The 13,674-nt window shown below is 42.2% G+C and overlaps 1 protein-coding gene and 10 non-coding genes across 13 annotated transcripts in view; all 11 read right to left on the bottom strand.

The window, feature by feature from the left end:
* Nucleotides 1-11,994, bottom strand: part of uimc1 (ubiquitin interaction motif containing 1) — a 52,017-nt gene extending 40,023 nt beyond the window's left edge. Inside the window, exons 1-3 of one of the 3 annotated variants that reach the window (XM_037748717.1) lie at nt 11,934-11,994; nt 10,270-10,420; nt 3,536-3,600 (exon numbers count right to left, since the gene is read on the bottom strand). The gene's annotated coding sequence lies outside the window, so the exon portion shown is untranslated. Of the gene's footprint in view, nt 1-3,535; nt 3,695-10,269; nt 10,421-11,933 lie in introns of those variants that run through there. The other 2 variants (XM_037748718.1, XM_037748716.1) reach the window with 2 other exon arrangements.
* Nucleotides 287-359, bottom strand: trnav-cac. The gene has a single exon. It is a non-coding gene; the product is annotated as a tRNA-Val (tRNA).
* Nucleotides 1,371-1,442, bottom strand: trnad-guc. The gene has a single exon. It is a non-coding gene; the product is annotated as a tRNA-Asp (tRNA).
* Nucleotides 1,838-1,910, bottom strand: trnav-aac. Its single transcript has one exon. It is a non-coding gene; the product is annotated as a tRNA-Val (tRNA).
* trnad-guc lies at nt 2,357-2,428 on the bottom strand. The gene has a single exon. It is a non-coding gene; the product is annotated as a tRNA-Asp (tRNA).
* trnav-aac lies at nt 4,827-4,899 on the bottom strand. Its single transcript has one exon. It is a non-coding gene; the product is annotated as a tRNA-Val (tRNA).
* On the bottom strand, nt 5,361-5,433 carry trnav-cac. The gene has a single exon. It is a non-coding gene; the product is annotated as a tRNA-Val (tRNA).
* trnad-guc lies at nt 5,803-5,874 on the bottom strand. The gene has a single exon. It is a non-coding gene; the product is annotated as a tRNA-Asp (tRNA).
* On the bottom strand, nt 8,059-8,131 carry trnav-aac. Its single transcript has one exon. It is a non-coding gene; the product is annotated as a tRNA-Val (tRNA).
* On the bottom strand, nt 8,588-8,660 carry trnav-cac. Its single transcript has one exon. It is a non-coding gene; the product is annotated as a tRNA-Val (tRNA).
* Nucleotides 9,050-9,121, bottom strand: trnad-guc. Its single transcript has one exon. It is a non-coding gene; the product is annotated as a tRNA-Asp (tRNA).
* Nucleotides 11,995-13,674: the final 1,680 nt, after the last annotated feature.

The raw sequence follows: 13,674 nt of genomic DNA, 5'->3' as shown, positions 1-13,674 counted from the left end.
GTTTCCGCCCGGTCTCGAACCGGGGACCTTTCGCGAACGTGATAACCACTACACTACGGAAACTGATGAAAAGTACCCCAATCTATGTGATCCGTAAAATCAGCCAGAGCCAGTCTGTGATGTCGAGGATCACAAAACTCAGGGAAGTTCTGGCAAACAATCAGTCGACTCAGGAGGGGAAAGCAGGCGTTGGTTGTGGTAATATTAGCTCCATCAGACCATGACCTTCAGCACACACTGGGGGAGTTTGCAGTCGTCGAGTAAACATTAACAATATTGAAAAATGTGTTTCCGCCCGGTCTCGAACCGGGGACCTTTCGCGTGTGAGGCGAACGTGATAACCACTACACTACGGAAACTGATGAAGGGGCCATTTGTGCATGTGAAAATCGTAATGCCGTATTCATATTTAACTGTAGAGGTCTTAAATGCCAGATGACATGCTAATTATAGACTCGGGAGAGATTTTAAACTGGATTCACTCACAGCTGCTGTGACTTGGATTTGAGTAACAGTAAATGTATGATAAACTTAAATGCTTCCCTGTATGTTTCTATGTATTTCGGAATTTCGGTTGACCTCGGTTGTCTACTAGTCACACGCGCGGAACATAAACGCTGGAGCGTGAGTTTTACCCGGAAAGTTTTGGCAGCTCACCAGGAATGACATACTAAGGTAAGGTAAGCCATACTTTTGTTAAGGCAAACATTTGTTTACTTATTTTTGCCAAATAAATGAAAAGCATGTTGAACTCAGAAATTGACCTCCTCGCTGTAAGATAAATGTACCGAACCGAACCGAAAAACGTGACCCCAAAACCGTGATATGAACCAAACCGTGAATTTTGTGAACCGTTTCACCCCTAGCACACACTGGGGGAGTTTGCAGTCGTCAAGTTAAAGTTCTCAGGGTTGTTACTCTACAGCAAACCAATTTGTCCATGAAACATAATATTTCTATCATATGTGATATATGAAAAACAATGAAACAGTCAAAGTAAACAGGATTTTGCATCTAAAGGGGGAAACAGCGCCACCAAAATCCCGCTTATGGCCAAAAATATATGACAGCCGTAGTGATAAGAACTACCATAGAGAATGAATGTAAAAAGTTAAGAGACATAAGCCCCACTATTCCCGGCTCCTGCGCAAAAGGTCCCTGGTTCGAAACCGGGGGGAAACATATTTCTTTGTTCATGTTTACTCTTTTTATTCTGAGTAATAAAAGGAAACGGTTTAGTCAAATAATCAGTAAACCAGACAATAATGTGGCAATATTCCAGCAAGAGTGAAGAACATGGATGGAAAAAGCGCAGTTTATTGTCTCTGCTTTTGTTTTCCTTGGTTAAAATCAGCAGCTGATAGAAAATACTCCCCGTCGGGGAATCGAACCCCGGTCTTCCGCGTGACAGGCGGAGATACTGTCCACTATACTAACGAGGAAGGATGCAGAAGTTTGAGATATCTTTGGCCAAGATCCTGGGCTCACTTGGACTTTCCTCATCATTGGATCTTGTTGTAAATTCGCAAATTGACGCAAAATCTCAACGAACGGCTTTTGTGTTAGCGGCATTAGAAATATTTAGTTGTTTTTTAAAGCAGACAAATTAAACTTCAAAATTTGCTGCATGAATCAAGCACTTCCTAAACTAACAGCTAGAGATGCACCAACAATCAGCAGCCAATTGAAGCGGTCCAAAAGACATCAATCAAAGCATAGACTGTGTAATGAAATATACAAACATGCTTGTCAGGCTCTTAGCAACAGAGTGTTACTGGCGTGGCAATGAAGGGGGAGTTTGCAGTCGTCGAGTAAACATGAACAATGTTGAAAAATGTGTTTCCGCCCGGTCTCGAACCGGGGACCTTTCGCGTGTTAGGCGAACGTGATAACCACTACACTACGGAAACTGATGAAGGGATCTTTTGTGCATGTGACCATATTAATGCAGCATTCATATTTAACCACCGAAGTCTCAAATGCCAGACGACATGCTAATTTTAGACTCGGGAGAGATTATAAACTGGATTCACTCACAGATGCTGTGTCTTGGGTTTGAGTGACGGTAAATGTATGATAAATGCTTCCCTTTATGTTTCTGTGTATTTCAGAATTTTGGTTGGCCTCAGGGAAGTTCTGGCAAACCGTCAGACGACTCAGGAGGGGAAAGCAGGCGTTGGTTGTGGTTATATTAGCTTCATCAGACCGTGACCTTCAGCACACACTGGGGGAATTTGTACAGCAAACCAATTTGTCCACGAAACAATATTCCTATCATAAGTGATATATGATTCTGAGAGTTTATAGTCTGTGCTTTTGTCTTCCTTTGTTAATAATCAGCAGCTGGTCGAAAATACTCCCCGTCGGGGAATCGAACCCCGGTCTTCCGCGTGACAGGCGGAGATACTGTCCACTATACTAACGAGGAAGGTTACAGAATTTTTATATGTCTTTATAGAAATATGTAACGTTTGGGTATACCAGGTGTGTCTGCTCCTCTCTTCACCCAAGTGTCCAAGACATACAGCCGCAGATCTGATTACGACCACAAAGTCGATCATCAATCGTTAACCTAAGATGTTCTGGTACCAAGAACACTTATGAACAACCAACCCTGTGCTCAAACATGGTGTTTGTTATGGCCAATCCATGACAAGTACAGAAGTCCAACAACAAAGCACAACTCGGGTTCAGATCAGACGGGCCGTTCCTCCCAATCCCCCCCCTCCAGATTTCTCCATCGTTGCCCATGTGAGCGTTGAAGTCCCCCAGCAGAACTATAGAGTCCCCAGCCGGCGCCCTCTCCAGGACGCCAGCCAGAGACTCCAAGAAGGTCGGGTACTCCGAGCGGCTGTTTGGTGCATAAGTTCAAACAGCAGTCAGAGACTTCCTCCCAGCGACTCTCAGTCGCATAGAAGCAACCCTCTTGTTCACCAGGGAGAACTCCAACACTGCGGCGCTCGCGGCGCTCAGCCGGGGGGCTTGTGAGTATCACCACACCCGCCCGGCGCCTCTCACCCTGGGCAACTACGGAAAAGGCGAGAGTCCAGCCCCTCTCTAGGAGTGTGGTTCCAGAACCGGAGCTATGCGTGGAGGTCAGCCCAACTATATCTAGTTGATAACGCTCCACCTCCCGCACCAGCTCTGGTTCCTTCTCCGCCAGAGAGGTGACGTTCCACATCCCAAGAGCCAGTCTGGTAGTTTTCTACCAGCTGCTGATTATTCGCCAAGAGAGACACATATATTTACAGTTTTAACAAAAGCATTTATAAAATATTTTAAAAATGCCCGTCAAGCTAGCTAGCTTGCTAAGCTTGAGCTAGCTAAGCTAGCTAGCTCAACCTCCTGGGCTCACTTGGACTTACTTGTTCTCGGTTTCCTCCTCCTTGGATGTTGTAAATTCGGAAATTCGCAATTCGGAAAAGTTGAAATTGACGCAAAATCTCAACGAATGGCTTTGGTGATATTTGTTTTTTTTATAGCAGACAAATTAATCCACACACACATTCATCATACGCACTCCTGTGTGGCCTACCTCAAGCGGGGTTCCAACCCGCATCTCAACGTCACCGGTCGGTGTCCTTACCCACTGGACTATCTCTGGTGACAATCAACACAAAGAACCAGAGAGAGAAGATGAAGAAGATCAAAATGAACCTGCAGAAACTTCACCTTCATCAACCTGCAGAGAAAGAAAGTGTAGAAATTGAAACCTGTTCAAACTCTGCTGCATAAATCAAGCTCTTCCTATACTAAGAGCAAGAGATGCAGCGACAATCAGCAGCCAATTGAAGCGGTCCAATAGACATCAATCAAAGTGTAGATTGTGTAATGGATATACAAACATGCTTGTCAGGCTCTTAACAACAGAGGAGTGTTCCTGGCGTGGCAATGAAGGGGGAATTTGAAATCGTCGAGTAAACACGAAGAAAAAACATGGGTTCCACATACCAAGAGCCAGTCTGCGATGTTGGTGATTAGAAAACTCTGGGAAGTTCTGGCAAACCATCAGACGTCTCAGGAGGGGAAAGCAGGCCTTGGTTGAGGTAATATTAGCTTTTTATCAGACCATGACCTTCAGCACACACTGGGGGAGTTTGCAGTCGTCGATACACTAACAACGTTGAAAAATGTGTTTTCGCCCGGTCTCGAACCGGACACCAAGGTCAGGTACTCTGAGCGGCTGTTCAGTCCAGAGTCCAGTCCCTCTCTAGGAGTGTGGTTCCAGAACCAGAGCTATGCGTGGAGGTGAGCCCAACTATATCTAGTTGATAACTGGAGCACCAGCTCCGGTTCCTTCCCCGCCAGAGACATGACGTTCCACATCCCAAGAGCCAGTCTGGTAGAGTTTTCTACCAGCTGCTGATTATTCGCCAAGAGAGACAAAAGCAGGGACAATAACCTGTGCTCTCTTTCCATCCATGTTGTTTTAAACCATGTCATTTCGTCTGGGTTTGTACAGATGTTAAGGCAGGTTTACTGTATAATATGTTATATACAGGTGAAGGTCACATGATCAGCTCCTCTATTATCGGCAGAGTCAGTTGAACTTACAGACTACTGAAACACATATATTTACAGTTTTAACAAAAGCATTTCAAAAACATTTTAAAAAAGCCCGTCAAGCTAGCTGGCTTGCTAAGCTAGCTAGCTCAACCTCCTGGGCTCACTTGGACTTACGTGTTCTCTTTTTCCTCCTCGTTGGATGTTGATGCAAATTCGGAAATTCGCAAGTTGAAATTGACGCAAAATCTCGACGAATGGCATGTGTGATAACAGCATTATAGATATTTAGTTGTTCATTATAGCACAACAACAAAAAACAGTGTTTCCGCCCGGTCTCGAACCGGGGACCTTTCGCGTGTTAGGCGAACGTGATAACCACTACACTACGGAAACTGATAAGAGGCACAGCAATCTATGCCAAAAAAAAATGCACCATTCATATTTAACTACAAATGCCAGATGCCATGCTAATTTTACACTCTTTAGATATCTGCTGTTAAATATGAATGCTGCATTAACGCAGTCAGATGCACAAAAATCCTTTTAATGGGTTTCCATAGTGTAGTGGTTATCACGTTCGCCTCACGTGAAAGGTCACCATTTCGAAACCATGTGCAAACATATTTCTTTGTTTGTGTTTACTCGACGACTGCAAACTCCCCCAGTGTGAGCTGAGTTTCACCGTCTGACGAAGCTAATAGAACAACCCAGTCTCACTCACAGTCACTTCCTCCATTTTACCCTCTACCTTGAGGACGAAGTCCACTGTTTTCCGGCAGAGTAGACCCGTGACCTTCAGCACACACTGGGGGAGTTTGCAGTCGCCGAGTAAACATTAACAGTGTTGAAAAATGTGTTTCCGCCCGGTTTCGAACCAGGGACCTTTCGCGTGTGAGGCGAACGTGATAACCACTACACTACGGAAACTAATGAAGGGACATGTGGTCATTTTAATCGAGTATTCATATTTAAACGCAGAAACCTTAAATGCCACACAACATGCTAATTTCGGGAGAGATTTTAAACTGGATTCAGTCACAGCTGCTGTGTTTTGGATTTGAGTGACAGTCCTGCGAAAGGTTCCCGGTCCGAAACCAGGCGGGAACCTATTTCTTTGTTCATGTTCATGTTCTTTTGAAATGTTTATTCTGAGTAATAAAAGCAAACGGTTTAGTCAAATAATCAGTAAACCAGACAACAATGTGGCAATATGTCAGCAAGAGTGAAGAACATGGATGGAAAGAGAGCGCAGTTTTTTGTCTTCCTTGGTTAATAATCAGCAGCTGGTCGAAAATACTCCCCGTCGGGGAATCGAACCCCGGTCTTCCGCGTGACAGGCGGAGATACTGTCCACTATACTAACGAGGAAGGTGGCAGTTTGTGAGACGTCTGAATTCAAATTTGAAACGTTTGGGTTTCAAAGGTCTGTCCAGCAGCCATTAGTTGACAGCTCTGCTCGTCTCTTCACCCAAGAGTCGATCATCAATCGTTGGCCTAGGGTGTTCTGGTACCAAGTACACTTATGAACAACCCTATGCTCGAACATGGTGTTTGTTATGGCCAATCCGTGACAAGCACAGAAGTCCAACAACAAAGCACCACTCGGGTTCAGATCAGGCAGGCCGTCATTGCCCATGTGAGCGTTAAAGTCCCCCAACAGAACTATAGAGTCCCCAGCCAGCGCCCTCTCCAGGACGCCAGCTAGAGACTCCAAGAAGGTCGGGTACTCCGAGCGGCTGTTTGGTGCATAAGCACAAACAATAATCAGAGACTTCCTCACAGCGACTCGCAGTCGCATAGAGGCAACCCTCTCGTTCTCCGGGGAGAACTCTGTTCTCCTCAAGAGGCAAGAGTCCAGCCCCTCTCCAGGAGTGCGGTTCAAGAACCAGAGCTATGCGTGGAGGTCAGTATAACTATATCTAGTTGATGACGCTCCACCTCCTGCACCAGCTCCGGGTCCTTCCCCGCCAGAGAGGTGACGTTCCACATCCCAAGAGCCAGTCTGGTAGAGTTTTCCACCAGCTGCTGATTATTCGCCAAGAGAGACAAAAGCAGGGACGATAACCTTCGCTCTCTTTCCATCCATGTTGTTTTTAACCATGTAATTTCCTCCAGGTTTGTACTAGGGGTGGAACGGTTCATGTAATTGACCTGAACCGTTCGGTTCGGGACGTCGGTTCGGTTCGGTCCGCCGTTACACAAACAGCTGTTTATGTCTACTACTCGCACGCGCGGAACACAAACTCTGGAGCGTGAGTTTTATACGGAAAGTTTTGGCAGCGCTCCAGGAATGGTATTAGCACTGTAGCACCCAGTAGCTCATGATAGTCAAGCTAAACTGACAACAATTTGTGTCAAACTGTACGCCGACACTGTTCAACTGAAGTCGGGTTTATATGTTGACACTTGAAACATTTGATTACGAAGGCATCACCCGAATGTGTCGATTTGTGGTGCGAAACAAAAGCTGACTGGACCGAGAGTCCGTTCCCCCACAGCGTTCAGACAGCCTCCCTCTTCAGATTCACACCGTGCCAAAGTAACATCTAATGCTATAAGAGTGTTTATCGCTGCATATACGACCACACTCGATCATAAACAATACAGAATTAAAGCAGATGGTCAAAGAGCGTGAGCCTTCACGTGTGAATGTTAGTCTGTTGTGCCTGCCCTGTATAAACTAGCATAAGCAGCAGTTGAGGATTTACCAACAGCCTTAAGGTGGAACATTACATTTACATTACAGACATTTGTGATTTTATTTTTGTAATTATTTTTTTCTTATTGACAATATGTCAGTGTTTGACTGCCTTAACTGTTATAGTAAGAATTATGACCAATGAGCCACTGTTGAATGAGTGGGAGATAAAAAGCTCTACGTTTTTTAGCATAGTTCTGGTTGAGCTTATGCTTCAATGTATGGCCTTAGTTTATAATTTCATTATATTTATATGGAAATAACAGAGCTGCATTTTTTCTTTGCACTAATTACTGTAGAAGACTCTTTCAATTAAGATTTGTCAATGAAGAAGTGTTTATGTTCTTTATGTAGCCATACTTTTGTTAAGGCAAACATTTGTTAACTTATTTTTGACAAATAAATGAAAAGCATGTTGAAATTGCCCTCCTTGCTGAAACATAAATGAACCGAACCGTGAATTTTGTGAACCGTTCCACCCCTAGTTTGTACAGAGCAGGTTTACTGTAGAATATGTAATATACAGGTGAAGGTCACATGATCAGCTCCTCTATTATCTGCAGTGAGTTGAACAGCCTGCAGACTACTGAAACACATATATTTACAATTTTAACAAAAGCATTTAAAAATATTTTAAAACATGCCTGTCAAGCTAGCTGGCTTGCTAAGCTAGCTAGCTCAACCTCCTGGGCTCACTTGGACTTACGTGTTCTCTGTTTCCTCCTGGTTGGATGTTGATGTAAATTCGGAAATTCGCAAGTTGAAATTGACGCAAAATCTCGACAAATGGCTTTTGTGATAGCAACATTAGAAATATTTAGTTGTTTTTTTATAGCACAAAAAACAAAAAACAGTGTTTCCGCCCGGTCTCGAACCGGGGACCTTTCGCGTGTTAGGCGAACGTGATAACCACTACACTACGGAAACTGATGAAAGGCAAAGCAATGTATGTGAACACTAAAATGCACCAGTCATATTTAACTGCAAATGCCAGACGTCATGCTAATTTTACACTCTTGAGACATCTGCTGTTAAATATGAATGCTGCGTTAACGCAGTCACATGCACAAAAATCTTTTTAATGGGTTTCCGTAGTGTAGTGGTTATCATGTTGTCACCGGTCGAAACCAGGTGGAAATATATATTCTTTGTTAATGTTTACTCGACGACTGCAAACTGCCCCAGTGTGAGCTGAAGGTCACAGTCTGACGAAACTAATAGAACAACAACCCAGTCTCAGTCACACTCAGTCACTTCCTCCATTTTACCCTCAACCCGGAGGGCACAGTCCATATTTATTACCAGCAGAGTAGACCCGTGACCTTAAGCTCACACTGGGGCAGTTTGCAGTCGCAGAGTAAACATTAACAATGTTGAAAAATGTGTTTCCGCCCGGTTTCGAACCGGGGACCTTTCGCGTGTGAGGCGAACGTGATAACCACTACACTACGGAAACTGATGAAGGGGGCTTTTGTGCATGTGGACATATTAATGCAGCATTCATATTTAACTGTAGAGGTCTCAAATGCCAGACGACATGCTAATTTTAGACTCGGGAGAGATTTTGAACTGGATTCAGTCACAGCTGCTGTGTCTTGGATTTGACTGACAGTCCTGCGAAAGGTCCCCGATTCGAAACCGGGGGGAAATATATTTCTTTGTTCATGTTTACTGTTCTTTTTTAATTTTTATTCTGAGTAATAAAAGCAAACGGTTTAGTCAAATAATCAGTAAACCAGACAATGCTGAGGCAGTGTGTCAACAAGAGTAAAGAACATGAATGGAAAGAGAGCGAAGTCTCTGCTTCTGTGTTCCTTGGTTAATATCAGCAGCTGGTCGAAAAGACTCCCCGTCGGGGAATCGAACCCCGGTCTTCCGCGTGACAGGCGGAGATACTGTCCACTATACTAACGAGGAAGGTGCCAGTATTTGAGACGTCTGCATTCAAATATGAAACGTCTTCACCCGAGATCTGAAGACAACCACAAAGTCGATCATCGATCGTTGGCCTAGGGTGTCCTGGTACCAAGTACACTTATGAACCACCCTATGCTCGAACATGGTGTTTGTTATGGCCAATCCATGACAAGCACAGAAGTCCAACAACAAAGCACCACTCGGGTTCAGATCAGGCAGGCCATCGTTGCCCATGTGAGCGTTAAAGTCCCCCAGCAGAACTTTAGAGTCCCCAGCCGGCGCCCTCTCCAGGACGCCAGCTAGAGACTCCAAGAAGGTCGGGTACTTCGAGCTGCTGTTTGGTGCATAAGCACAAACAACAGTCAGAGACATCCTCACAGCGACTCGCAGTCGCATAGAGGCAACCCTCTTGTTCTCCGGGGAGAACTCCAACATTGCAGTGCTCAGCCGGGGGGCTCGTGAGTATCCCCACATCAGCCCGCCGCCTCTCACCCTGGGCAATTCCGGAAAGGCGAGAGTCCAGCCCCTCTCCAGGAGTGTGGTTCCAGAACCAGAGCTATGCGTGGAGGTCAGCCCAACTATATCTAGTTGATAACGCTCCACCTCCTGCACCAGCTCTGGTTCCTTCTCCGCCAGAGAGGTGACGTTCCACATCCCAAGAGCCAGTCTGGTAGAGTTTTCAACCAGCTGCTGATTATTCGCCAAGAGAGACAAAAGCAGGGACAATAACCTGCAATCTCTTTCCATCCATGTTGTTTTTAACCATGTCATTGCGTCCTGGTTTGTACAGATATTAAGGCAGGTTTACTTCATAATATGTATTATATATACTTACAGACTACTGAAACATATATATTTACAGTTTTCACAGAAGCATTTAAAAAATATTTTAAAAAATGCCCGTCAAGCTAGCTGGCTTGCTAAGCTAGCTAGCTCAACCTCCTGGGCTCACTTGGACTTACCTGTTCTCTGTTTCCTCCTCGTTGGATGTTGTTGTAAAATCGGAAATTCGCAAGTTGAAATTGACGCAAAATCTCAACGAATGGTTCTTGTGATGGCAGCATTAGAAATATTTCATTTTTTTTTTTTTTATAGCATACAAATTAAACCACACACACATTTATTACACACACTCATGTGTGGCGTACCTCAAGCGGGGTTTCAACCCGCATCTCAGCGTCGCCGGTCAGTGTCCTTACCCACTGGACTATCTCTGGCAACAATCAACGCAAAGAACCAGAGAGAGAAGGAAGATCAAACTGAAGCTGCAGAAACTTCATCTTCACCTTCACCATCAACCTGCAGAGAAACAAAGAGTAGAAACTGAAACTCTGCTGCATAAATCAAGCTCTTCTGAGTGTGGCTTGACAGGGTGTACAGGAAAACCTTTGTAGTTTGTGTTATACGTATGTGTGTGGTTTCTCAAAAAGGATGAATAAAACAAAAGGAAACCATTAAACCCAGGCACTGTAAGGAATTGAAGGACATGCACCACTATGCATAGCACAACCACAAGGTGGAACCATGAGGCCACAAATATATACTATATACTTAGACTATAAACTGTGTTACCTTCATCACAATGATCAAATGTTTTGCGGCTCCAGACAGATTTTTTATTTTTTTTTGCCTAAAATGGCTCTTTTGATAGTAAAGGTTGCTTACCCCTCGGCTAAAAGGTTCCATACCAAAGTAAAACAACATTATTTCTATTCTATCTATTGTCGTATTCTACCAAAATGGACAGTATTGAATAAAATATTATAAATATAATACAAATTTTCAGTCCAAAATGGCAGCAGCGGAGTTTCATCTCTTTGCTTCTATACTCTTTGATGAAAGTCTCACTATAAAATATATAAATATGTGAATCATGTCTGACTTCATGTACTTTAAATCATTGAAAACAACCTCTCTGCGTTTATTATGATTGTTAAAAGTATTTTGGTAACACTTTATATTAATCATCTTTTATAAATTTTAAATTGATAGTTAATTAAACTTAATTAATAGTTATTTTAGTGTTAATAAACAATGAAATGATAATTAATAGTTTAATCATTATTAGTAATGGTATAATTTCTGTTATTTTATCACTAGTTAATGTAATTTGAAATAATTAAATTAATATATTGTTGTATCATGTCTGACTTTATGTAACCGCCCTGCGTTTATTACACAGATTTGGTAGTAAATGTAAACGTTTTTACCGTTTGAAAATTGATAAAAATGATCAATAATCCCTCCTAAATACCAAATTAAGACACCAAGACCTTGAGGAATACCATAGAAAAAACCATGCTGTGATTTGGGATCAAAAACTTTTGACATTTTGAGCTTTCCTGAATAAAGTCATAAATATACAAGAAAAAAGTTGCAATATTGCGAGAATAAAGTCATAACTTTATGAGAAACATGCTCATCAGGCTCTTAACAACAGAGGAGTTCTGCCTAGCAACAAGTGACGTAACCGTTAGTCTACGTCACTATTATCCCGTTAGTTAGTTATGACGTAATGTCGCCGCTAACTGTTTTATATCTATTATCTATCTAACCCAGACTGTGAATACAACAAGTACTAACCTATGTTACCTGACTAAACCTATATATATAGATAAATATGAACAATACAGTATAATAAGTGTATAAAGTAGTAACAACAGACCAGAGAGCTAACACCTCTACAGGTAAGAAGCTAACGGCAGACACACCCTTAATGAGCCTCATTTACATGATTAACAGACACAACAAGGAACAAAAAGTGCCTGAAAAGGGATGAATATACTGTACACATGTAACTTAAAGTACTTACAGTTCAATTGATGAGAAAAACAGTCAAATAAAGGTGGTAAAAGACGTTTTTTTGCGGTTAATTGGCTGAACTTCTGTAACTCACCGCGGCGGTCTGATGAACTCTGAGGAGACGGAGCATACCACTCTGAGAGGGAGGGGGAGGAGGTGGAATAATCCAAGTGGTGCAGGTAGTTGTAAGCGGATTTATGGACGTTTATTCGTTTATTCGATGTTTATTGGCCTCTGGAGATAATAATGATGATAATAATAATGATATCTCATGGGAGCTAAGAAGGATATTTATAAGAAGTGAAAGTTAATGGTTTGTTCCACTCCACTGTAACATCAGCGAGAGGCAGCAAAGCGAAACTTCCGCCATTTTGGACTGAAAGCGACGGCCAGTAAAACGTTCGCCTGAAGTTATTACTTTATTCTCGTAATATTACGACTTTTTTTCTCGTAAAGTTATGAGTTAGAGAAAAAAGTTGTATTACGAGAATAATGTCATAACTGTATGAGAAAAAAAAGTCGTAATATTACGAGTATAAAGTCATAACTGTACGAGAAAAAAGTCATAATATTACGAGAATAAAGTCATAACTTTACAAGAAAAAAGTCGTATTACGAGAATAAAGTCAACTTTACGAAAAAAAAAATCGGAATATTACGAGAATAAAGTCATAACTTTACGAGAAAAAAAGTCGTAATATTAGGAGAAAAAAGTCATAACTTTACGAGAATAAAGTCATAACTTTACGAGAAAAAAAGTCGTAATATTATATATTGTTTATTATTTATATAAATGAACACACAGTGATGCATCATGTGTTTGACAGTTTAATGACATACGATGTGGTAACTGTGACAATAACAAATAATTTACAACAGGGTTACAGCAATGATGCTAGAAATATTCCATTTCATACGATGCTATAGCTCTCGACATACATTCTGTATTGCTGGATATACTTCTATGTGTGAGACGATGCTGCTGCTTAAAGGAACATACGACAGAGACGTGAAGTTGGGAGATTAGTTAGTAAATGGAGCAAAGCCACAGTGTAAAGGATAAAATGGTGGGGCTCATGCAGGCACATAAATGTATTTTCTTTACGTTACCATGTAGGAAAAATAAACACAAAAAGTCTGTGGACTAGATCAGAGGCAAGTATTCATTTCTGGGTAAAACATTTAAATTTATTAGCTACATAAACTACACCATCACTGGACTACACTGTACTAGCGCCACTCTGGGCCTTATGGCGTATGCACCCTATGCTCTATAGCAACACACACACAAAGCCAACATTAGGTTATACTGACACTTTAAGGGTATTAAAACAGAAGCTTGGCATTTCATTTTGAATGCTTGGTCCTGTGAGATTGGTTCGGCTGACAGGTTTAGACCGGCTTGACGACATGAAGATTATAAAACAACACTGGTATAAAACAAAAAGAGGTGAAAACATTTAAAGCATATTACAGAATTGAACAATAAAGCCAGTTAATAAAGGAAGCACGCAGAGGTAGATGCACAATAAATAGGAATGCATAAAGCCGTGTACAACTATGTGATTGCAGTAAACAGGGCTATTAGCCAAAAAATAAAATGAAATGAACTAGCAAATATTGTTAAAATGGAGTGGCACTGGTGTGTTAACATCATAATAAATGGTCGCTGTGGTTTTGTGTAGTGGTTCCAAGCTAATGAGTGCTTCTTTCAGTCAGAAGCGTCCTGACGGTCTGTTCTACTGACGGTT

Source organism: Sebastes umbrosus, chromosome 17 (genome assembly GCF_015220745.1).
Source record: "Sebastes umbrosus isolate fSebUmb1 chromosome 17, fSebUmb1.pri, whole genome shotgun sequence".
Lineage (NCBI taxonomy): Eukaryota > Metazoa > Chordata > Actinopteri > Perciformes > Sebastidae > Sebastes > Sebastes umbrosus.
Note: the sequence above shows the minus strand (reverse complement) of the source record. Positions and strands in the feature narration are given on the sequence as shown.